This window comes from Panthera pardus, unplaced genomic scaffold (assembly GCF_024362965.1).
Source record: "Panthera pardus isolate Hobbes unplaced genomic scaffold, ASM2436296v1 HiC_scaffold_21, whole genome shotgun sequence".
Classification (NCBI taxonomy): Eukaryota; Metazoa; Chordata; class Mammalia; order Carnivora; family Felidae; genus Panthera; species Panthera pardus.
This window is the reverse complement of record NW_026526777.1, coordinates 52,894,002-52,917,775: the sequence shown is the minus strand read 5'-3', so window position 1 is coordinate 52,917,775 and position 23,774 is coordinate 52,894,002. Positions and strand designations below refer to the sequence as shown.

Genomic DNA, 23,774 nt, shown 5'->3' with positions numbered 1-23,774 from the left:
CCTGATTGGCAAGTATTCAGTAACCATGAATGTAGGGGTAAATGCTCACGAGGAAAAATAAATCTAACCTGTGCCCCATAAACTCATATTTCAGACTGTCAATTACTAACCTATAGACTCCTGAGGAGTTCAATGAAATTGAGATAGTTTATTGGGGCAGCACTAATAATCCATTTCTTCAATTTATCCCTCTTTACTAGTTCTTTCCTTCCCTACAGGCATGGTTAAATCCTTGTTCAGAGGAGCTTAAAAAACATTTATGTCTCCAATCTTTAATTAAAAAAAAAAAAAAAAAAAAAGTTGGGGCACCTGGCTGGCTCAGTGGAGTGTGCAACTCTCGATCTCAGGGTTGTGAGTTTGAGTCCCTCAATGGGCATAGAGTTACTTAAAAAATAAATAAATAAAAGTCATTCAATCCCTGTCCTTGTCCTCTTCTTAGGCTCTTTCTCTACTCCCTCACCTTTCAGTTTTAAAACTACCCACTCTATCCCAACCACTATGTTGAAACATCTCTTAACAAACATGTCAACAACCTTCTTTTAAAATTCAATGGTTCTGTCTCAGTCATTAATTTCTTTATATATAGCATTTAATAATGTTGGCCAGTTATTCCTACAAATGCTGTCCCCTTTTGGTTTCTATTATGACATACTGTCCAGATAATCCACTAATGGCAAGCCACTCCATGCGTGTCTCTGTCGAGAGTTTCTCCTTCTCTGTCCATCTCTGGAATATATGATTTTCCAGAATTCCTACCTCAATTCTTTCCTCTACAAAATTTCCCCGAGTAATTCCATCTATTTTTCAGCTTTCAAATACCAACTACATGCTGATGATTTCCAAATCAGTATCTCAAGTTCAGACCTCTCTTCTTTTTTTTTTAATTTTTTAAATGTTTATTTATTTTTGAGGGAGAGACAGAGTGAGAGCAGGGGAGGAACAGAGAGAGAGACACACACAGAATCTAAAGCAGGCTCCAGGCTCTGAGCTGCCAGCACAGAGCCTGATGTGGGGCTTGAACCCACGAACTGTGAGATCTTGACCTGAGCCAAAGTGGGACATTTAACTGACTATGCCACCCAGGCTCCCCAGACCTCTTTTCTCAATGCCAACCAGAGCCATATAATCAATTGGTTACTAGCCATCCATGTCTAACTAGCATCCCAAATCATTTCAACCTTACCAAAAACCTTTGTTCCCTATGTCAATGATGAGTCACTTACCCATTGACAGAAGCATGGGGCATCATCAACTGACTTTTCCCTTTTCCTCAAACCCTTCCCCCTTAACTAATCAGTCACCAAGCCCTATCATTTCATTTTAATGTTTCCTTAAACCTTCCCATCCATTCCCAGTATCTAAGTTTAGGTTACCAACATCTCTTACCTAGATTACTAGATTTCTTAACTATAGTTATCCCTGTTAACAATACCCTCAATAGAGCAATTAGCTAAGCCATAACTAGACTCTAAGTTCCTTAAAATCAGAGAGTCTCTTGGTTTTTTTTCCCCTCTCATGATTTTCTCTATGGTTTTAATACAGAAAAAAGTCAGCCAACACACATTAGCAAATGTATCAAGCTGGAGTATTTCTGTTTTCTCCAACAAAAAGTCAACTGAGCTAATGGAAAGCTTGCTGCTAGGGAAGAAACCTAGGGCTTTACCATCTAGACTAGCATGCACAGGTCAACAAGGATTTATAGGAGTTGAATAACATTATGAACCAACTAGACCTTAAAGACATCCAGAGAATACCTAACAACAGAATTCTTTTCAGGTACACACGGAACAATCTCCAAGGCAGACCATATGCTAGACCATAAAACAAGTCTCAATACATTTAAGAGGACTGAAATCGCTAAAGTTATGTTCTCTGACCACAATGGAATGAAATTACAAATAACAGAAAGAAATTTGGGGAATTCACAAACATAGGGAAATTAAACCACAATAACCTAAATAACCAATAAGTCAAAGAAGAAGTGAAAAGGGCAACCAGAAACTATTTTGAGATGAATGACAAGATATACAATACAAAAACTTATAAGATGCAACTAAAGCAAGGTTTAGAGAGAAGTGTGCAGCTTTAAATGTTTACATTTAAAAAGAGGGGCACCTGGGTGGCTCAGGCAGCTGAGCCAGACTTTAGCACTCTGGTCTTGATCTCATAATTCGTGGGTTCGAGCCCCTCATCGGGCTCTTCTGCTGTCAGCAGAGCCCACTTCAGATCCTCTGTCTCCCTCTCTCTAAAATAAACATTAAAAAAAAAAAAAAAAAAAAAAAAAAAAAAAAAGAGGGAGGTGGGTAGGGGGACGGGTGAAATAGGTGAAGGGGATTAAGAGTACACTTACCATGATGAGTACTGACTAATGTATAAAATTGTTGAATCACTACATTGTACACCTGAAACTAATGTGACACTATACGTTAATTACACCGGAATTAAAATTAAAAAAAAAATAATAAGACAAAAAACTAATAAACAAGAAAAAAATTAAAAACTTGAAAAAATCTCAAATCAATAATCTTACTTTGCACCTTAAGACATTGGGGACAAAAAAGATATTTAACATCAGCAACATAATGACAAACTCTCTGTGGCCAAAATTTAACATTGGTAACAAGTAACTCCAATTTTAGACAATTACTCCCCTAAACTTACAAAACAAACTTGTAAGCCAGACATTAAAAGCCTAAATATTTTTTAAAAATTTTTTAAAAGCTTAAAAATCCAAGTATTCTTATACCCCAGTTTAAGAATAATTAGATTATCAGGCATAAATGCAATTAAAATAACCGATAGTTTGCTCTCCAGTGCACACCCACACAATTTCCATTTTGGAAGAAGGAGATTTTAAGAAGGTACCTGAAGGTTTATAAACTCAAATATAAAATCCAGGTTTTTATTTCATTATTTTAAGCAGGCACCTTTTAACATGGGCAAATGAGTCTTAATATATCAAAGCTGGCAAACAGAGAGAAAAACCCTCAACTTTATCTTTCAGAAGGCCTCTGGGATACCACTTATTAGCAAGCTATGCTGGCATTCCTATCTTTGAAGGAGATAATCATAGGTTAAACATAAACAAATGGAGACTTGAAAGAATGCTAAGCTCTAAAACAGTAACAGAATTTACTATGGGTTAAAATATTCCAAAAACTTGGGGCTCATGGGTGGCTCATGAGTGACTCAAATGTCTTTGGCTCAAGTCATGATCTCACAGTTTGTGAGTTCAAGGCCCACATCAGGCTCACTGCTGTCAGCACCAAGCCCACTTCAGATCCTCTATCTCTCTGGCCCTCCCTTGCTCATACTCTCAAAAATACAATAAACCTTAAAAAATATATTCTAAAAACTTAAAGTATATTATCTTTTAATTATAATAACCTTATAAAATATTATTACACCCTTGAGACAATCAGGACCTAGACAGAGAACAAAACAGAGAAAAACTGTCCAAGCTCAGTCCCCTGGAACAATCAGCCCCAATGTGAGCTGCTAGATGACTCAAGCTGCATGAGTGACTTAAATGGAGACCAGCAGCAGAACCACACAGCTAAATCCTGCCCCAAATGCTGACTCAAAAGTGTAACCAAATAAAAGGTTGTTTTCAGCCACTCAACTTAGATATCTAATTGTTATATAATTAAAGCATAACATAACATGTATAAATTTCATCATAGCCTTTTGAGAATACATAATACTGAGTGTAATAGTGACCCTGAAACACGAAAAGTTCTCAATTGAATTACAACCTTTTAAAAGTGTGAATCTATCCTCATGAAGGCCCTAAAAATTACTAATATACTGAAGTACCTTCATAAACACAACATGCCTAAATTTAGTTTCTTAATCCTACAGCATAAATTAATACTAAGGGGAGAAGCAGTCAAGTATACCAAAATGATAACATTTTCAAAGCACAGCATGGATGACACGTCCTCTAGAAAAAATAGGTACCAACCACTTAAACTCAATGTAAATCTGTCTAAAACTTATTATATTCCAACTTAATACTTGTCACCCATGCTAACAGTCCTTCATGCTGATGTGCCAGAGAAGCATTATTAACTCTTAACATTGATAGATTCGTATACTCCCAAGTTAGATGTTGTTAGTATTTACTGGTTATAATCTAAAGACTTAACTTTCCTTAACATCATCACCTTAGTGATCTTCAGCAGGTTATACTTCTTTTTTCCTACCTACAACTATCTTTATACACTCTCCAAAACTATTCCCTCTTCACCCCCAAATCCCACTTGGGATATGAGTGCCAAGCCCTTAGAGATCATCTCATTTAATCCTCCAACAACCTCCTGAGATAGCTATCACCACTACTGACGAAGGAAGGAAGGAAAGAAAACAAAGTTACTCAGCTAATTTAGTGGTCTAGTCATAATATGAACCCACGTTTGTCCAATTCTTTGCAAAGCCTGTACTTTTTCTACTGTAATACAGTATCTTCCAACTTCCAGCACCTGTAATTTTTATTAAATTAATAATTATTTTATTAGCCAAAAATAAAGATCTAAATTAAATGGTGCCTGTTTTACGTTTAACCTGAGCATGATCAGTTTCAAATTAAGTAAATTTAGTACAGGACCCCTGGAACTATTTAAGCCTACCAGCTTATTTTTTAATTAGGTTATTGCAACTAATACATTCCTTTTGAAGAGAATCACAAGGAACATTTTATTAGAATTTTTCACTGAGAATCATCACAGGACTAAAACAGAAAATGAATCTTATTTTCTATATATTTTAAGACACTTAAAATGTGTTAAAGTGTAGCTTACAGAAAGGCATACATAGAGATCAAGAATGGTCGGTTCAATGAATTATCACCAAGTAAGCATACCTGTACAGCTGACCCTTGAACAATACTGGTTTGAACTGCATGGGTCCATTTACACGCAGATTTTTTTTTTTTTTTTTTTAAAGAGTTGACAGCAAAGGCACAAGGCGTTTACTTACAACTGCCCATCCTAGTCTCCACAGACCAAATCAAAGGTGACCAGCACAGAGTTTGTACCTGTTGCCCTGAGAACCCAGGGAGACCAGACCTGTGGAGGCAGTCAGCAGTCCCAGGGCACCCTGGGATGGGGCAGGGCTTCGGGTCACCCTCTGGGTGAAGGGTTGTATATGTGGGGTGGGTGAGTCAGGCACAGGGGGGCTTGGCAGAGAGGAGGCCGAGCTGAAAGAGGAACACATCCAGTGGCCTCAACCTCCAATCCTCCAGGCACTGGCTCCCCACCAAACACCCCCCAACAGGGCCCAGGCCCCAGAGTCTCTGGGAGGCCAGCTATACTTACATGTGGCTACAGCTGCCAGTGGCACAGGTCAATGCTACACTGCCAGGCAGATGAGACCTCTGTATTGTGCCTCCAGGCTTCCGCCACAGCCAGCCAGCCGCCAAGGTCACCAGGGTGCAGAATATCACCAAGCCAGGACCAGGCCTGCCCCTGGTATCGCCTCTGGCCTGGCCTGGCCTGCCTATAAGTGCATTTTTTTTTTCAATAATATAGTACGTAAGGAAGTAAATGTATTTCACCTTCCTTATGATTTTCTCAACATTTTTTCCCTCTAGTTTTAATACAGTATATAATATACACAACATACAACACACGTTTATCAACTTTATACTACTGGTAAGACTTCTAGTCAACAGTAGGCTATTAGTTGTTAAGTTGAGGAGTCAAAGGTTATAAGCAGATTTTTCACTGCATGGGGGCTGGCATCACTAACCCCCAAACTGCTCCGAGGGTCAACTGTATACCCAAGATATACAACATTACCACACCTCAGAAGGCCTCCCACACCATCCCTCCCAATCATTATTCTTTTATTCCTCCTCAAAGGTCACTACTATCCTAACTTCTAATACCATAGATTAAAAACTCTATACAGTGGAACCATCAGTATGTACGTGTGTATACATATATATATTCTTTTGTGTTTCAGCTTCCGAAGATAATTATAATAATAATTATAAAATAATATTATATTATATAATATTATAATAATTCAACATTATATTTGTTAGGTTTTTATTTTACATTCATACTTTTTAAACTATTACAAAACACTTCCAGTTAAACTGACCACAGTTAGAAAAATACCCTTCATAAGGTCATTTTTGAAGCAGTGATGACATTTGGATTTTGAACCCCAGCAGATTTCTGGTGGTGAACTGTAACAAAAACAGTAGTGGTGTCAGTAACAAAACTTGAGAACAGAGTCCCTCTTTACTCAAGAAAACCAAGCAACATATCCATCACAATAATAGCCCCCACTTCTTTCCTTCTACTTGCTTCTACTTTTCCGCAGGGAGCCTGTGCCTTAGGTGTCCTTGGTGGTGATCATAGGAGTGTGACTGATTCTAGAACTGGGCGACAAAGAGAAAACAGGGAGATGTACACAGAAGAGGTAAACTGCAACACACCTGTGATGCGTATAGGTGGGTGATCCTTGAGTATATCCTCGGACTTAGGGAATTTTTGCATTAGAGACATAATCTAACATACTTAATAATAGTGTTAATAAAATGTATTGTCCCCGTCACCTACTAGCCAAGACTTAAGGACATTTTCATTACTTTGTTTATTTTTATGAAATGTGTCTGATAGAATTCAAACTATCTCCACAAAACAAAATCACAGTGATTTTCAATTGCACATGCTTGAAAAATAATCCAACAACAAAATAAGAGGTATGGATTCATTTTCCAACTGAGAATTATTTCTAGACTGTTATCCCAGGCAAAAAATTACATTTCAGGACTTTAAAAAAAAAAAGGACAAATTACTACATGGACTCCAAACACAGAAGCTTATAGCTACAATGTATCTGATTTATAAAATAAAAGGTATATAACTTGTAAATGAAGATATTTTGCTGACTCCCAAATAGTAACTACTGTTAGAGAATATACTGATTTGTTGCTACTACTGCAGAATTAAACACAAAACACTTCCTTCAAAATACATAATGATGACCTTTGGGGGATTAAATTCATGCTCAGGTTTGTGTAGTATGTTTGTGTGTTGCAGGGAGGAAGGGATAAAAGGTTGAGGCAAGTTTAACTGCTGGGGGTTGCACAATAAACAGATCTTAATCTACTAATGTTACACTCTCTGGTAAAAACAGGGAGCTCTGCTTTCTTGTCTTAAAGAATTATCATCAGTTTGCCCCACTGTTCCCCCAATCCTGAACCTTTTCCTCATTTCCCTGCAAGCATTCATAAGTGAATTCTCTTATGAAGAGCCTTACTTGATCACCTCATTTAAAACTAATCTCTCAGTGTGCCCAGGTGGCTCAGTTGGTTAAGAGTCTGGCTTTGGCTCAGGTCATGATCTCACAGTTTATGCGTTCAAGCGCCGTGTTGGACTCTGTGCTGACAGCTCAGAGCCTGGAGCCTGCTTTGGATTCTGTGTCTCCCTCTCTCTCTGTCCCTTCCTGCTCATTCTCTCTCTCTCCCAAAAATAAACAAACATTTGAAAAAATAATAATAAATAGGGGCGCCTGGGTGGCTCAGTCGGTTAAGTATCTGGCTTCAGCTCAGGTCATGATCTCATGGTCCGTGAGTTCGAGCCCCATGTGGGGCTCTGTGCTGACATCTTGGAGCCTAGAGCCTGCTTCAGAATTTGTGTCTCCTGCTTTCTCTGCCCCTCCCCGCTCGCACTGTCTCTCTCTTCCAAAAATAAATAAACGTCAAAAAAATTAAAAGAAACAAAATAAAAAATAAAAAAATAATATATAAAAAATAAAACTGATCTCTCAACCCCAATCCCACTACCACCACACACATGTACTTCCTTCCCATCTCATTCCTGATTAATTTTTCTCCATAATATTTCTCAGCATCCAATAATGCTATGTTTTACTTGCTCTGTTATAGTGTATACCCACCATTACTAAAACCTAAAACGTAGGCTCCACAAGGATAGGGATTTTTGTTTGTTTCTATCTCTAACCTTTTTTGAGTACATCTATGTGCCAGGCACTGTTCTAAGTGCTCTGCATGCATTATCTCACTTAGCCCTCACAATGACCCTATTAGTATCATTACAAAGCTTAATTTTAGAGTTAAGGAAACTGAAGCACATATGTTAGGTAATAAGCTCAAGGTCACATGGTAACTAAACATCCCTATTTTTAAACTGACAATTCCTTCTGCAGTCTTTGCTTCTTTGGTGACACCACTATTCAATCTGACAATGTACAAATGTACAAATCTGATAATCTGGTAATCATCCTAGATTCCATCTTTTTCTACTCCTATTAAAAATTTTTATTATCTTTTACATCTATATATTCCTTTCCATCTCTACTTCCCTGAGGACCCATATTCATCCACTCAAAAAATACTTATTCAGCGCCTGCAACTATATACCAGTCACTGTCCTTGGATCTGAAGATACAGCCCTGAAAGAAACATTGACCCTGCTCTCATAGAGCATATAGTCTCTCTCACTTGGATCACACAGTAACTTTTTTTTTTTTTTAATTTATTTATTTTGAGAGAGAGAAAACACACACAAGCAGGGGAGGGGTAGAGAGAGTGGGAGAGAGAGAATCCTAAGCAGGCTCAGCACTGTTCAGCGCAGAGTCCAACCCAGGTCCTGAACTCACGAACCGTTGAGATCATGACCTGAGCCAAAATCAATAGTCGGATGCTTCATCGACTGAACCATCCAGGTGCCCCCACACAGTTACCCTTTAACTGGCCTCAGTCTCCAGCTTTGTCTTGCCTCCCTCTACCCTCCACACAGCTGCTAGTCACTCACCTATGTTTTCTTCCATGACAAAACAACTCAATTAAAAAATGGAGAACACCCAACACTAATAGTGGTATGTATATCCCATAATAAGAAGCTTCAATTCCAAACAAACAAACAAACAAACAAAACAGACAACAGACATGAACAAACCTTTCCAACAATATCCAAATGGCCAATGGGTATACAATATGCCAACTGAAGTTATAGAACATCGTTTACACAGGAGGAGAATTTAAATTAAAATGACCATGAGATACCACTCCGTATCTACCAGAAGGGCTAAAATTTTTCAAAACTAACAATACCAAAGATGATATGAGCATGTGAAATTCTCAGGCAGTGTAAGTTGGCACATTTCACTTTGGAAAACAGACAGTATCTACTTAGGCCAAACAAAAGTCTACCAATGACCCCCAAAATTCCACTCCTAGGTATTTACACAAGAGAGACGACTCTGTCCATCAAAAGACATATATACAAAGTGGTGCCTAGGTGGTTCAGTCAGTTAAGAGACCCACTCTTGGTTTCGGCTCAGGTCATGTTCTCACGGTTCATGAGTTAGAGCCCGCGTCACGTCGGGCTCTGTGCTGACAGTGCGGAGCCTGCTTGGGATTCTCTTTCTCTGCCCCTCCCCAACTCACTCTCTCTGTCTCTCTCTCAGAATAAAGAAACTTAAAACAATAAATAAATTTTTAAAAAAAGACATGTACAAGAATGTTCTTAGAGGCTTTATTCATAGAAAGCTGAAAACAAACTGGAAACAACCCAAATGTCCAACAGCAGTAGAATGGGTAAACTGTGAATAATTTACAAAATGGAATACTATACAGCAATAATAAAAAGATTGATCTGTTACATATAATATAGATGAATTTCACAGATATCATAATGAACAAAGCCAGATACCAAATAGCACCTACTGAAGGCTTTAATTTATAGAGGAAGGAAAAAGAATACATGATATATGACTTCATTTAAGAAGAGGCAAAGTAGTTTATGATGTTAGAAGTCAGCATAACTGTTGGGGAAGATGAGAGGCAGTGGGGAAAAGTATGGTCTGGGAAAGAGCAAAAAGAATTCTTAGGTGCTAGAAACACTATATATCTTCATCTAGGTAGTAATCTGTTATACCACACGTGTATATATGTAAAAAGTCATTAAGATATATCTCTAAGATTTTTACTTTTTACTGCATGTATATTATACCTTGATTTGAAAAACAAGTAACATCAACAACAATTTCTTTGATGGTACCTAAGGAGGACCAACTTGAACATGCCATAAAGATCTTCAGGATCTGGCCCCCACTTACCATTCTAATCTTATTTTTCATCACCATCTGCCTCATATTTTACTCTCTACCAACAGAAGTATTAACGTTTTCCCTGCACACAATACATTCTTTTCACTCTAGGTCTTGTTGGGCTCAAGCAGTCTCCTAAATCTAGACTGTTAAACCTCTACTCATCCTGTAAGTCCCACTCAGTTCAGGAAGCTCTTTCAAGAATCTTTTTTAGCCAAGCCTGTATTAGATGCTCTGATGTTTCCAATATATCCTATGCTTTTTCTGTAAGAGAAAGTCCATATTGCTGCAGGGCATGTAATATTTGCTCAATAATTGTTGAATGTGACTGAAAAAAATCACTATTCTGCCTGACTGTGACAAATGTCATATCTCTAAAGATAGTATTGGGATGATTCACATAAAAGATAATGTAAAATGGCAAGGGGACTTAGGACAGCAGGATGTATCACCACAAAATGAGTTAATTTTTTTTTAATACTGGTACTTAATATTTAGAAGAAAGTATGCCTCCAAAATTAAAGATATCCTTAAAAATATCCATAAGCTAGGTAAAACGAAAGGTAAAGTGGGAGATTAAAAAGATAAGGATAGGGACTCCTGGCTGGCTCAGTCAGAAGAATGTGCGACCCTTGATCTTGGGGTTGGCCCTACACTGGATGTGGAGATTACTTAAATAAATAAAACCTAAAAAAAAAAAAAAAAGAGAGATAAGGACAAAGAAGCTAATCTGAAAAGACTACATATTGTATGATTCCAACTATACAATATTATATTCCAAATAAACATAGGAAGAGGCTCCACATCATAAGTCATCAGGGAAATGCAAATTAAAACAATGTGATACCATTACACACCCCATTAGAATGGTCAAAATCTGGAACACAGAAACACCAAATGGTGGCAAAAATCGGAACAACAGGACCTCTCATTCATTGTTGGTAGGAATGCGAAATGGGAAAGCAACTTTGGAAGACGGTTTGGTATTTCTTATAAACTAAACATACTCTTACCATACAACCGAGCAGTCACTCTCCTCGCCATACACCCAGAGGCGCTGAATGCTTAAGTCTACACAAAAACCTGCAAACGGACATTTAGAGCAGCTTAATTCATAACTGCCGAAACTTGGAAACAACCAACCAAGATACTCGTCAGTAAATAGATGTAAAAATACACTGTGGTATATCCAGATGATGGAATATCATTCAGCGTTAAGAAGAAATGAGCCTAGCGGCACCTGGGTGGCTCAGTCGGTTGAACGTCTGACTTCGGCTAGGGTCATGATCTCACAGTCCATGAGTTGGAGCCCTGCATCGGGCTCTGTGCAGACAGTTCAGAGCCTGGAGCCTGCTTCGGATTCTGTGTCTCCCTCTCTCTCTGCCCCTCCCCTGCTCATGCTCTGTTTCTCTCTCTCTGTCAAAAATAAATAAGCATTAAAAAAATTTTTTTAAAGTAAGAAATGAGCCTATTAGGGTATGAAAAAACATAGATAATACTAAAAGAAGCCATCTGAAAAGGTTCCCTACTGTAGGATTCCAACTACAGGACATTCTGGAAAAGGCAAAACTACTGAGACAAAAAGATCACTGGCTGCAAGGAGCTGGGGTGAACACGGATGAATAGGCAGAACACAGGATTTTTCTGGGCAACAAAAATACTCTGTATGATACTACAATTGTGAATACATGTCATTACACATTTGTCCAAACCCACAGAATGTACCACACCAAGAATGAACCCTATGTAAACTATGAACTTTAAATAATCTTTTTTTTTTTTTGGTAATAAATTTACCACTCTGGTGGTGGATGCTGTGCATGTGGGAACAAGGAGTATATGGGAAATCTCAGTACCTTCTCAATTTTGCTGTGAATATAAAACTGCTCTTAAAAAGTCTTTTAGAGTAGGGGTGCCTGGGTGGCTCAGTCAGTTGGGCGGCCGACTTTGGCTCAGGTCGTGATCTTGCGGCCTGTGCGTTCGAGCCCTGCATCGGGCTCTGTGCTAAAAGCTCAGAGCCTGGAGACTCCTTCGGATTCTGTGTCTCCCTCTCTGCCTCTCCTGCTCACGCTCTCTCTCAAAAATAAACAAACATTAAAAAAATTTTTTTTTTTGTTTTTAAAGTCTTCATTTAGGGTCACCTGGGTGGCTCAGTCAGTTACGTATCCGACTCTTCAGCTCAGGTCTTGATTTCACAGTTTGTGAGTTCGAGCCCCGTGTCAGACTCTGCAGAGTCTGCTTGGGATTCTCTTTCTCCCTCTCTCCCTGCCCCTCCCCTGCTTGTGCTCTTTTTCTCTCAAAATAAATAAACTGAAAAGAAAAATTAAAACATCTTAAAAAAAAGAATTTTAAAAAATCAACAATGTGAAACATTTCCCAAATATGGAGAATCTATTGACAGGATTTTACTCCTTAATTCTTTCCCCTTCAATCCCCTCACCATTTTGTCATTATGCATCTAAAAAGCTGTTGAGTTTTATCTTGACACTGAGTACAATGAATTAACTAATGCATGTCAATCATTAGGAGATTAGGTGCTACTACTTCAATATTCAATGATGCTTTATTGTGGGTTTTGTGATATTCTAAGCTGTTCTTTTCTTTAAAACTTTTTAAATGTTTATTTATTTTTGAGAGACAGAAAGAGACACAGCCAGAGAGGGGAAGGGGCAGAGAGAGAGGGAGACAGAATCCTAAGCAGGCTACCAGCTCTGAGTTGTCAGTACAGAGCCTGACGCGGGGCTCAAACCCACTAACCGTGAGATCATGACCTGAGCCAAAGTCGGATGCTTAATCAACTGAGCCACCCAGGCGCTTCCCTAAGTTGTTCTTAAATGCATTTAGAGATCTATCTATTATTATAAGGACTTTCTTATTTCACAAAACCATCTCTTTTTCTGATAGCAGTAGAAGGAAAAACTAGAAGGGGCTTCTATGCTCTTTATGAACAGGTTTTCATCAACTGCATACCTACATAATAAATTGACATTTCTGAAAAAAAATGACTTAGATAATGAGTCAATCCACGGAACCTGTAACTCAATTTTTCTAAATATATGAAAACCTCACCCTTTTAAAAAATTTCTAGAAATTTTAAAGAAAAGCCAGACTCCAGCAAAGAGTATTTAATCAAAAACAGTTCAAAAACTGCTTTCAATGGGGTAACTAATACAAAATTTGACACATAAAACATGGGTTTTAAAAGCAGTAATTATAGGGAAAGCATTTCAAAAGGAAGGTAAAAAAATCTAAGTTTTTTTAAGTACAGTACTAAAATATGAAAGACTACTACTCTTTAACATAATGGCTCCACAAAACTGACTTTTGAGCAAGCATAGTCAGTGTACAGGGAAGGTCAAATCAAGACCTAACATAAAATGGCTACAGTATCAGCAAAATTAGAGGTACAACTTATCACAAAAAAAAAAAAAAAAAAAAAAGGCAAGCAAAAGAGACTAACACAAGGCTCTCCATTTTTCAAGTTCTGAAAACTTTAACATGATGAGTTAAAAAAGATGCAAGTTAAAGTTCATGTGGTAACCGATTGGATTTTACAAATTAAAGTGTAGTTTGAATAGAATCCAAGTGTAATATCCAGGTACCAGCAGAGAATTCTGGATGTCAATAATGTTCAATTCAATTCTATTCACCCTTACCAGCCAATTCATATTAGTCCTGGAAATTAATTTTGGTTACTTAAAATGACTCACACATGAAAGCAAAAAATTTTCCCATAACTGAATTACAGAAAGAAATCGGCTAAAGGGATAAATGTCTTCATTTAAGATTCTAATTGTTTAAGAATGAATATATCACTATTTATTAAATTTATAGTTTCGACCTATAAATATACTGTTAAAAATTCTATAGCATAGAATCAAATGGTCTCCAATTACCTCTTCAAAAGTGATTGTAAAGGCAACCCCAATTGGTGGGGAGCCCATGAAAGAACTAGAATAAGAAGGTCTAGATTCTCATCTCAGTGCTGCCATTTCTTAGCTGAGATCTGTATACCTTTGATAAATATTCAAAAGGTTTAGAGAAAAATAAAATTTTAGGAACAATGAAAAATGGAGCAAAAGATGATACCCTGATAGGAAACCTAGGAAACCATTAATGGACAATATTTATTTGTAAAGGCTGGTTTTTTCCAGGAATCAAGTTTATTATGTATAGTTTAGGGCTGCCAGCAACACAAGCAACAAGCACTGGAAATGTAGGCTCGAGGACAAACTGAGATCATGTAAAGTAAGCTTTCTGTGAGAGTGAATATAAATGGAGAACTGGATGCTGGAAGTATTGGTGTTTTGTTTTGTTTTAAGTTTATTTATTTATTTTGAGAGCGAGCATGCACCAGCAGGGAAGGGGCAGAGTGAGAGTCCCAAGTAGGCTCCGTGCTGTTAGCGCAGAGCCTGACGTGGGGCTCAGTCTCATGAACCACGAGATCATGACCTGAGCCGAAATGAAATCAAGAGTTGGATGCTTAACTGACTGAGCCACCCAAGGCACCCCGGGAGGATAGTTTATATCAGCACTCTTCAATAAGAAACTTCCTGAGATGATGAAAATGTTCTAGATCTTCGTTTTCCAATATGGTAATTACCACTGGGCACATGTGGCTACTGAGCCACTGAAATGTGGCTAGTGCAACTGAGGAACTAAATTTTAAATTTCCTTTATTTTAATTAACTAAAACTTAGATTTATCCATAAAATGGCATATTATTTAACAGTAAAAAGAAACAAGCTAGAACCTTAAATGTTACATTGCTAAGTGAAAGAAGACATTCTCACCCACAGAACTACACAGCACTAAAAGTGAACCCTCATATAAACTATGGAATTTAGTTAATAACCATTTACCAAAACTGGCTCATCAACTATAACAAATGCCCCACAATAATGCAAGATGTTAACAGAAGTAACTGTAGAAGGAAGACGTATATGGAAACTCTGTATCTTCAGGACAATTTTCTGTAAACCTAAAATTGCTCTAAAAAAAATTAAGTCTAGGAAAAAATTTTAAATTTAAGTAGCCATTTGTAGCTAGTGGTTGGTACTGAACAGCACAGATCCATACTAATGAAAGACTGATGTGGGAAGAAAATGAGAATGGTATCTCATTCCTGACCACTACCTTCAAAAGTACACATACAGGGTGCCTGGCTAGCTCAGTCAGTAGAGCATGTGACTTGATCTCCAGGTTGTAAGTTCGAGCCCCACATCAGGTGTAGAGATTGTTTAAAAGTAAAATCTTAAAAAAAAAAAAGTACACATATATTTAATCCTAACTTACACAAAGTTTATATGTACCTTGAAAAACAAAACTTTTTCAAATATTTTAGATGAAAATTGTTCTAAAATGATTTTTGTTGAACAGAATTTAAGGAGGAGAATAACATTTATTGAATCAATACTAGATATCAGGTACTATACTATGTATGTTATCTCATTTAAACTTCAAAACAAATCTTTAATGGAAGAATTACCATTTCTATTTTTAGGGATAAAGAATCATAAAGCTTAAGTGATAGAAGATGAGAACCTAGATATATCTGACTCCAAAGCCTGTGTCCAAATGTACTCTGTACATTTTTATGACTCCCAAAATTAAAACATAATTGAATTTTCCCACAATGACTTTATCATCAGGAATAGGTTATTAGCACAACACAAAAACTAATGACATACTCAGAGTCTATGTTACAAGGCCCCAAGCTAATGTGGTTTTTTCCCTGTTGCCTGTCCCTTGCTCTCCATTTTACCTATAGTGCCTCTATTCCCACAGCAAATTTGAACCTTTTAATCTGCTGTGGGATCAGAAAACAATCAAATTTATTAGAATTATGTAAAAACCAAGAGAGCTCCTAAGCCAGTGCCTTAGTGCAGATGATCTGGCTCGTTAATCTTGTGACAATTAAAACTTTTTGTATACTTCTTATTCTAAACTGGGACATGGATAGATGAAATATTGTTCTATAATAAAGTCAACAATACAATAATCCTCCTTCATTCACAAATCGCACACTAAACCATATATATTTTTTAACTTTATTTATTTTGAAAGAAACAGAAACAGTGTGAGCAGGGGAGGGGCAGAGAGGGAGAGAGACTGAATCCCAAGCAGCCTCCATGCTGTCAGTACAGAGCCCAAGGCTGGGCTCCAACTCATGAACTGTAAGATCATGACCTGAGCCAAAACCAAGAGTTGGATGCTTAACCAACTAAGTCATCCAGGTGCCCCTAAACCATATATATTTTTTTAAGTTCATTTATTTTGAGAGAGAGAAAGAGTGTGCAAGAGAGCAGGGAAGGGGCAGAGAAAGAGGGAAGAATCCCAAGCAGGCTCTGCACCATCAGCATGGAGCCTGATGTGGGGCTCAATCCCACAAACCATGAGATCATGACTTGAGCCTAAATCAAGAGTCAGATGCTCAACTGAATGAGCCACCCAGGCGCTCCCCACTAAACCATATTTTTAAGCATAGATCTCTAAACATCATCTCCCTTAAAGTTGTTATTTTAATGATTGAATCTCGATTTACTATACTAGTTTTCCAGTAAATGTCACTATCAAAAATTAATGAGGTGTATATAAAAACACAAATATTTAGTTTACTTTTCTGAAAAAGTCTCTATTAAAGAAAAGCAGGAATGTTACTGCATTGAGTTGTAAATATTCTTAAGTAATTCTTTCTCATCACTTTTTAAGTTGTTCTTACAACTAAATAAATTTTCCCCTAAAAAGAGGAGATTAGTAAGGTAACTTTGGAGGTTGCCAAGGACTTCTTTTGAAGTTTTTGAAGTCTGATCAAGAACTCTGACATTTGGAAACAATTAAGAGAATAAGAATATTTAAAATCATGTTTAAAAAAAGGGGAGGATTAATATCAAAATTTAAATTTTTCTTCTCCACATAGATTTCCTGTAACTTACTACAAATCTTTAATGAGGCACATGGGTGGCTCAGTTGGTTAAGCGTCCAATTCTTGATTTTGGCTCAGGTCATGATCTTACAGTTCCACGAGATCAAGCCCCACATCAGGCTCTGCCCTGACAGCATGGAGCCTGCTTGGATTCTCTCTCTCTCAAAACCAACCAACCAACCAACCAACAAACAAACTTAAAAAAATCTTATTAATATGAAATCTGTTCTGTGCTTCACACCGTAAGTTTTAAGATTTCAATTTAATTGGGGGGAGGGAAGGGAGTACCATTTTGAACTTAAGGTAAGGATAAAAGAGTACTTCCAAAGCCCAAAATTGAAACTTCAAATTGAGCAATTCTAAATTCACAGACATCAGGAGTGCCTGGCTGACTCAGTTGGTGGAACATGTGATTCTTGATGTTGAGGTTGTGAATTTGAGCCCCATGTTGGGTATAGAGATTACTTAGAAAAATAAATTTACAGAAGTCCAACTTTATTATACTTTATTCCAGAATGAAAAAAAGTCCAACGGTTTTCTCTCTCAATGAACTAAGCCAATCAAAACAAGCTACAAATCAATTGCTTTTATAACAGTGTCTACATTTTTGGAAGGAGTCAGGTATAGAGCCAAAACCTAGGTTTTTAAGATTTATTCAACATGGGATTAATAGCATAGTGTCAGGCAAATTTTAACTCTAAATGTCCTCAAAGATCAGCTGAATAAAATTATAAAACAGATTCATAAAGATCAAAGAATTTCAACCTAACAATCATTTTCTGGTATCATCTCAAATTAAGTCCTACACATTCCAAGTTTCTTCTACACATTAAGAAAAATTAAAAAAAAAAAAAGAGAGGGAGAAAACAGAAGGCAAATTGCAAAGAGCAAAATAAGTATTAGTTGCTCACATTTGTATAGAACATTATAATTTGGTTAATTCTCATAACCCAATAAGGAAATAGAAATGAGTCTGAGAATTTGAGTAGAACTCTTTTGGAATGATCAAAAACTAAAACTGCAAATCGCTGTGACTTTCAACTTTTCTTACATAAAGAGTCTCTGGCAGTCTGCCTACTGTACTCAAGAGAAGCATGCAAAGAATGAGATGGTTTCTGATCCCTAACAATCCTATCCCAAGTTTTTTCTGCACGTTCAATTATACAAAGTACTATTCCTTAATCTTGACTCTATCGTTTTATGTTAAATCCACAGAGACACAAAGTAGAATGGTGGTTGCTAGGGACCAGGGGGAGGAGAAAATGGAAAATGGGGAGTAACTGCCTAATGGGTACAGTTTCCTTTGGGGGTGATAAAAGGGTTTTAGAATTAGACAGTGGTGGCTGCACAACATCATGAATATACTGCTACTAAACTGCTCACTTTAAAATCATTAGTTGGGGCACCTGGGTGGCTCAGTCGGTTGAGCGTCTGGCTTTGGCTCAGGTCATGATCTCACGGTTCGTGGGTTCGAGCCCCGCATCGGGCTCTGTGCTGACAGCTCGGAGCCTGGAGCCTGCTTCGGATTCTGTGTCTCCCTCTCTCTCTGCCCCTCCCTAGCTCACGCTCGCACTCTCTCTTTCTGTGTCAAAAATAAATAAATTTAAAATAAATAAATAAATAAAATCATTAGTTTTATGTTAAATGACCTGAATTTTATTTAAAAAAATTTTTATGCAGGGCGCCTGGATGGCTCAGTCGGTTAAGCATCTGACTTCAGCTCAGGTCATGATCTCGTGGTTCCTAAGTTCGAGCCCTGCGTTGGGCTCTATGCTGACAGTGCAGAGCCTGGAGCCTGCTTCGGATTCAGTGTCTCCTTCTGTCTCTGCCCCTCCTCTGCTTGCACTTTCTCTGTCTCTCAAAAATAAACATTAAAAAAAATATTTTTTTTTTTTAATTTTATGTTAAGGGACACCTGGGAGGCTCAGTTGATTAAACGTCCAAGTCTGTTTTGGCTCAGGTCACGATCTGAATGGTTTCCAGCCCTGCATCGGATTCTGCACTGACTGCGTGAAACCTGCTTGGGATTCTCCCCCTTTCCCTCTGTCTCTCTGCTCTTCCCCCACACTCTCTCTCTCTCTCTCTCTCTCTCTCGAAAATAAGTAAATAAACATCACAAAAATTTATATTAAGATATATATAATAATGACCCCTTTAGAACTCTTCTTCAAAAACACTGTTACCATGTTCAAATGCTATTCAGGTCTTGGAGATTTTTAAATAAAATGCATTACCATCTATGCACGATAATAATCAGTGAGATGAGTACTGACATTGGTGCTAAAATGCTTGACAAACATCAAAATATTGTTGACATATGACATTCATTTGTAAATAATCTCAATGAAAAATATAAATGAACCTTAAAATATTTATTCCTCTACAACAGGTCACTATTTCAGTCAGCTCAACTGTGCATGAAAGGCGAACTCAAATTTTTACTAGAATTTTTCTCCCAAAACTCAACCAATTAGGAAAACACTGTGAATTAATAACAAGTGTCTAATATTACATAGAGTAAACAAGAATATTACATAAGAAGTGAACAGGCACAAGTCTGACCAGTAATGGATATAAATAAATGTGCTATAAAGTTAACTGTCTCGGGGATGTAGGACATCATTATTTAGGATTAGTAAACTGTACACTTGAAAATGTGTAGAATCTACCTTAAGAAACTATGGAATAAGAAATATTCCTTTGTATAATGCCAGACAAATTAATCTTATGCCGGAACAACCTCCAAGGCTGGTCCAAATCTAGCATAGATTTCAGGATTAAACAAAAGAGAAGGAGATCTTTAAGAGGGTCCTAGAGAACGGGCTGATACTGAAATCTGTGACTGTTTTTGATGCAGGCCAATGTGAGAATTTAAATCCATCTGAATCTAATCCCAAAGAATACCTGAACTCCTGCACGTCAGGGCCAAAGCTAAACCAGGTCAGTATACCCTGCCAAGGAACATCTTGCTCCGAGGCATCCACCAAACAAGGATCATTTACCAGCGCATTCTTCACTTTGCTGGGTGTCAACAACTTACAAGATCTATCAGAGAGTAGGCTGATTAGACCCTCATAAAATTCCAATTCAAACCCCAAGATGTAGAAACAAAAGTTCTGCAGAATTCTAAACGGGCTATGGCTTTAAAAAAGCATAAATGAAGAATTTCAAATGTTAGCTGACCCAACTTTAACATCCCTGAACGTTTCTAAAGTCACTTTTAAATTTCCATGCAGTATTTCAAAGGCACAATTTTGTAACTGTTTACATAGCAAATTAAAGCCATGAAGCCATTAGAGTGATACTATAAGTCTGTCCTATATAAATGGTAGGAGTTTCTATATCAACAACGTTCAAATCTGCTAAAAGTAAAAATAAGTCTTTCATTTGTAATTCACATGAATACATACTTTCTCAAACTTGTAAGCGAATATTTGGCAGGGTACAAATAATGTTAATAGAAAAGCTATTAGGGCTAAAGACAAGTACAGAATTACAAAGCATAGCTTGTGGCCAAAACAAGGAATCTGTCGACATAGGAGAGGCTTCAAAGTTAAACCTTGAGACACATGGTGGCAGTAGTAAAGCATCTAATTTGTGCCACAAGACCTGGGTTTGAGTAAGCTCTTTTACCTATTAATTATGTGGCCTTTTTTGCTAGTTACATAGCTTCTCCTAGCCTCAGATTCTTCGTATGTAAAGTGAGAACAATACCACAAAATATTACAGCCTAAATAGGATTAAATGAGAATGTTTTTACTCATTTAACAAAGATGCTTTAAAAATTTAACTTTTAGCTACAAAAATCCTTTTCAAATATCTTCAAATGAATCAAATATACTAACTTCTAATATTACAAAGAAAATACAAGGAAATTCTTAAATACTACTTGAGAAACTTAAATTATCAGAATAAACACCAATAAAATATCACAATGCAGGGATCACATCTTAAAAGAGTTTTGACACTTATTAAAACCAGAACTCTCTAAAAGATTTTTCAATATTAAACAGAAATAGGGACCCAGACTCAACCCATAAATTGTTGGATCAACATCCAATTTCAAACACAAACCCTTAACACTAAAAAATGTTGTCAGGCAACCGATATTAAGTATGAGGAAAATCAGTCCCTGTCACGACATGATGAGATTTTTTTTCATAACAAAGTACACTAACCACTTACAATTTACAAACTTGTCTTTAGTTGCATTTTGTACTGACCTAACAAAATTCAGCATTAAAAAAAAAAAAAAAAAATCATGAATTTAAGCACTTAAAAAAGTGTCCTTTCTAAAACTTATTCCCAGAACATTCACATTAGCTGGAGGCATGTGAAAGCTGTTCTTTCCCCATCACTTAAAAATCAAAATATCCACATTATTTATCCTAGGCATAAAAGTTATTCACATTTACCCACTATACTTCAATCCTAAACAATAAGACAGCTCAACCTTTGTGTTTATTTAATTGCCTATTTACTGCCAATTCTCATCAAAGAATTAAGGACTAGCACCGTACATTAAACTTCACATAACCTAAAAATGCTTTGAATTAGGACACAAATTCTAATTAGGAATTTACCCTAAAGATGGATGAAAGATACTAACTGGCATCTTCTCTGCACAGGCCCATCTTCCTTTTAAGAACACAAACTAGACTGGACCACACAACTGAATGTTATGTTAAATAGTGGAAAGCAATCTTCCTGGATGCATCCAAACTATTTTAATATAAATTTCTGCATACCTAGGTAGAAACTGAAATAGAAATAACTTGAATCATTCTCCCCGCCCCCACTTGGAAATGGACGTGGTGGAAGCCTCAAAAAATTAAATTTAGTAGTCGCAGTTAACAGTTGAAATCACAGGCGCCACTACCCCAGGGCAAATACGATGAAGAGCTGCCTCTCCATAAACCTCAACATTCAAAAGAGAACAATTGTTTCTAGTTTTTGAAAGTTACAAAAAAAGTTTTGAAACCTTATTAAAATCTGCTTCAGAAATCAAACTTACAGGAAAGGTTAGTCTTAGAACAAACTACTGAAATGCAAAATTGGAGCCTGAGACAGCACACAAGAAGTTCTAGCCTGAAGACGAACCACTTCCCTCCTGAAGAAATGTTTCGTTAGGTCCATTCTATGTTAATGTTGTTTCTTATGCGGCACATTAATAATTCAAAACGGTTCGTTCGAAGAAAAGTTCTATTCAAACATTACAATTTGTCTTCGCGTTGCCAGTAAGTGGCTTTGTTTCCAGTTTCATGGACTATTCTGGGATGTCAAGAGTTATATTATTACTGCTTCAAAAGAGCCCTTGTTTCACTCTCACCCGGGACGTGGGCATAATTGATGTTTAGAGAGAACTGATGCCAAGAGATGTTTTAAGAACATCCCTTAGTCCTCCATCCCTCCCCATCCCTTATCGATAATCACATTTTACCTTGTTTGTTTTTTGGTGTTGCACTTAAATTTTTTTAAAAAGACACCCGCATACACAATTTCCCGATCGCCAGCAGGAAGAAAGACCATCTGGCTCGACCTCCTGGAGCTTTCAGGGAAATGGACACCGTTAAAACCCACTTGGCCGAGCAAGGGGAGCGCTTCAGGGGTTAGGGAGGGGAGCAGCCCCCGGGTGCCAGGAGGCGGAGGCGGTACCAGTTTACAGACGCCTTCATCTCCCCACCCCCCACCGACCCGGGGTCCAAAAAGCATTTCCTGCGCGCATTCATCACCCGCCGAGGCCCTCGGAGTAACCGCCGAGCTGGGCGGCCTTCGGGCCCCCTCCCTCCGGCCGAAGTCTCCCGCGCCCTCCCCTTGTCCAGGGCGGCGTCCGCACCTCCCCACGGCCTACCCACCCAGGCAGGCCCTCCCGGCGGCGCTCGGAGGCCTGAGGCCTAAGGACGCGGGCCGCTGACAAGCCCCTCCGCCGGCGGCGGGGCTGAAGCCGAGGGCCGGGGGGTGGAGGGGTGGCCGCTACCGCCGAGGGGTGGAGGACGGGCGAGGACGGCCCCTTCCCCGCCGCGGCCGCCTATTGTTCCCGACGGGGGCCGGGCGGCGGCCGCCGCGCACCCCACGCCGCCGCCGCCGCCGCCTACCGCTCGCTCACCGCGCTGGTCCGAGCAGCAGCTCCTCTCAGCTCCGAGTCCCCGCGGCCGTCGCCACCGCCGCGGCAGCCAACGCCGCCGCCGCCGCCACCGTCGACTCTGACTCTGTCCCAGGCCGCCGGGCCACGGCCGCCGCCGCCACCGCCAGCGCCGCCTCCGGCCTCCCACCTGCTGCTGCTGAGGCTGCTCCTGCAGCAGGGGCCATCTTGTTGGTCGGCCTCCTCTTCCTCCTCCTCCTCCTCCTCCTCCCCGTCGCTCGTTGTCCTCGTCCCCTTCCTCTTCCTCGGGCTCCGGCCCGCCCCGGAGACTGGGGCGGGGACGATGGCAAGGCTCCTCCTTCGTGGGGCGGGGCGCGCGGAGGGGAGGGGCGGGGCGGACGCGGGAGGAAAGCTCTGAGTCACCGGCCGCCAACGCCCGGGAGGGAGGCCCGCGAAGCTCTCCGCCTCCCCGCGGGGCGCACCCACGCCCGGAGCAGCCAAACTGGTCCAGCAGTCCGCCTGCCCTCCCCCACCAGCGTCTTTGCGCCCAGAGGCGAGCGGCCAGACGGCGCGGGGGGATTGGGAAATTTCTGACGTTTCCATCGAACTCTGCACTCCCTCTACCCCTAGGCTTTCTCAGTTCTAGTCCTCCACTCTGGTTCCTTTTCATATCCCCCTCCC

General features: G+C 39.0%; 1 protein-coding gene across 3 annotated transcripts in view; it reads right to left on the bottom strand.

Moving 5' to 3' along the window:
- The window catches only part of RC3H1 (ring finger and CCCH-type domains 1), an 85,600-nt gene extending 62,203 nt beyond the window's left edge, over nt 1-23,397 (bottom strand). The window contains exon 1 of one of the 3 annotated variants that reach the window (XM_019425319.2): nt 23,118-23,397. The gene's annotated coding sequence lies outside the window, so the exon portion shown is untranslated. Of the gene's footprint in view, nt 1-23,106 lie in introns of all 3 variants that reach the window. The other 2 variants (XM_053909267.1, XM_019425318.2) reach the window with 2 other exon arrangements.
- Between the last annotated feature and the right edge of the window lie 377 nt (nt 23,398-23,774).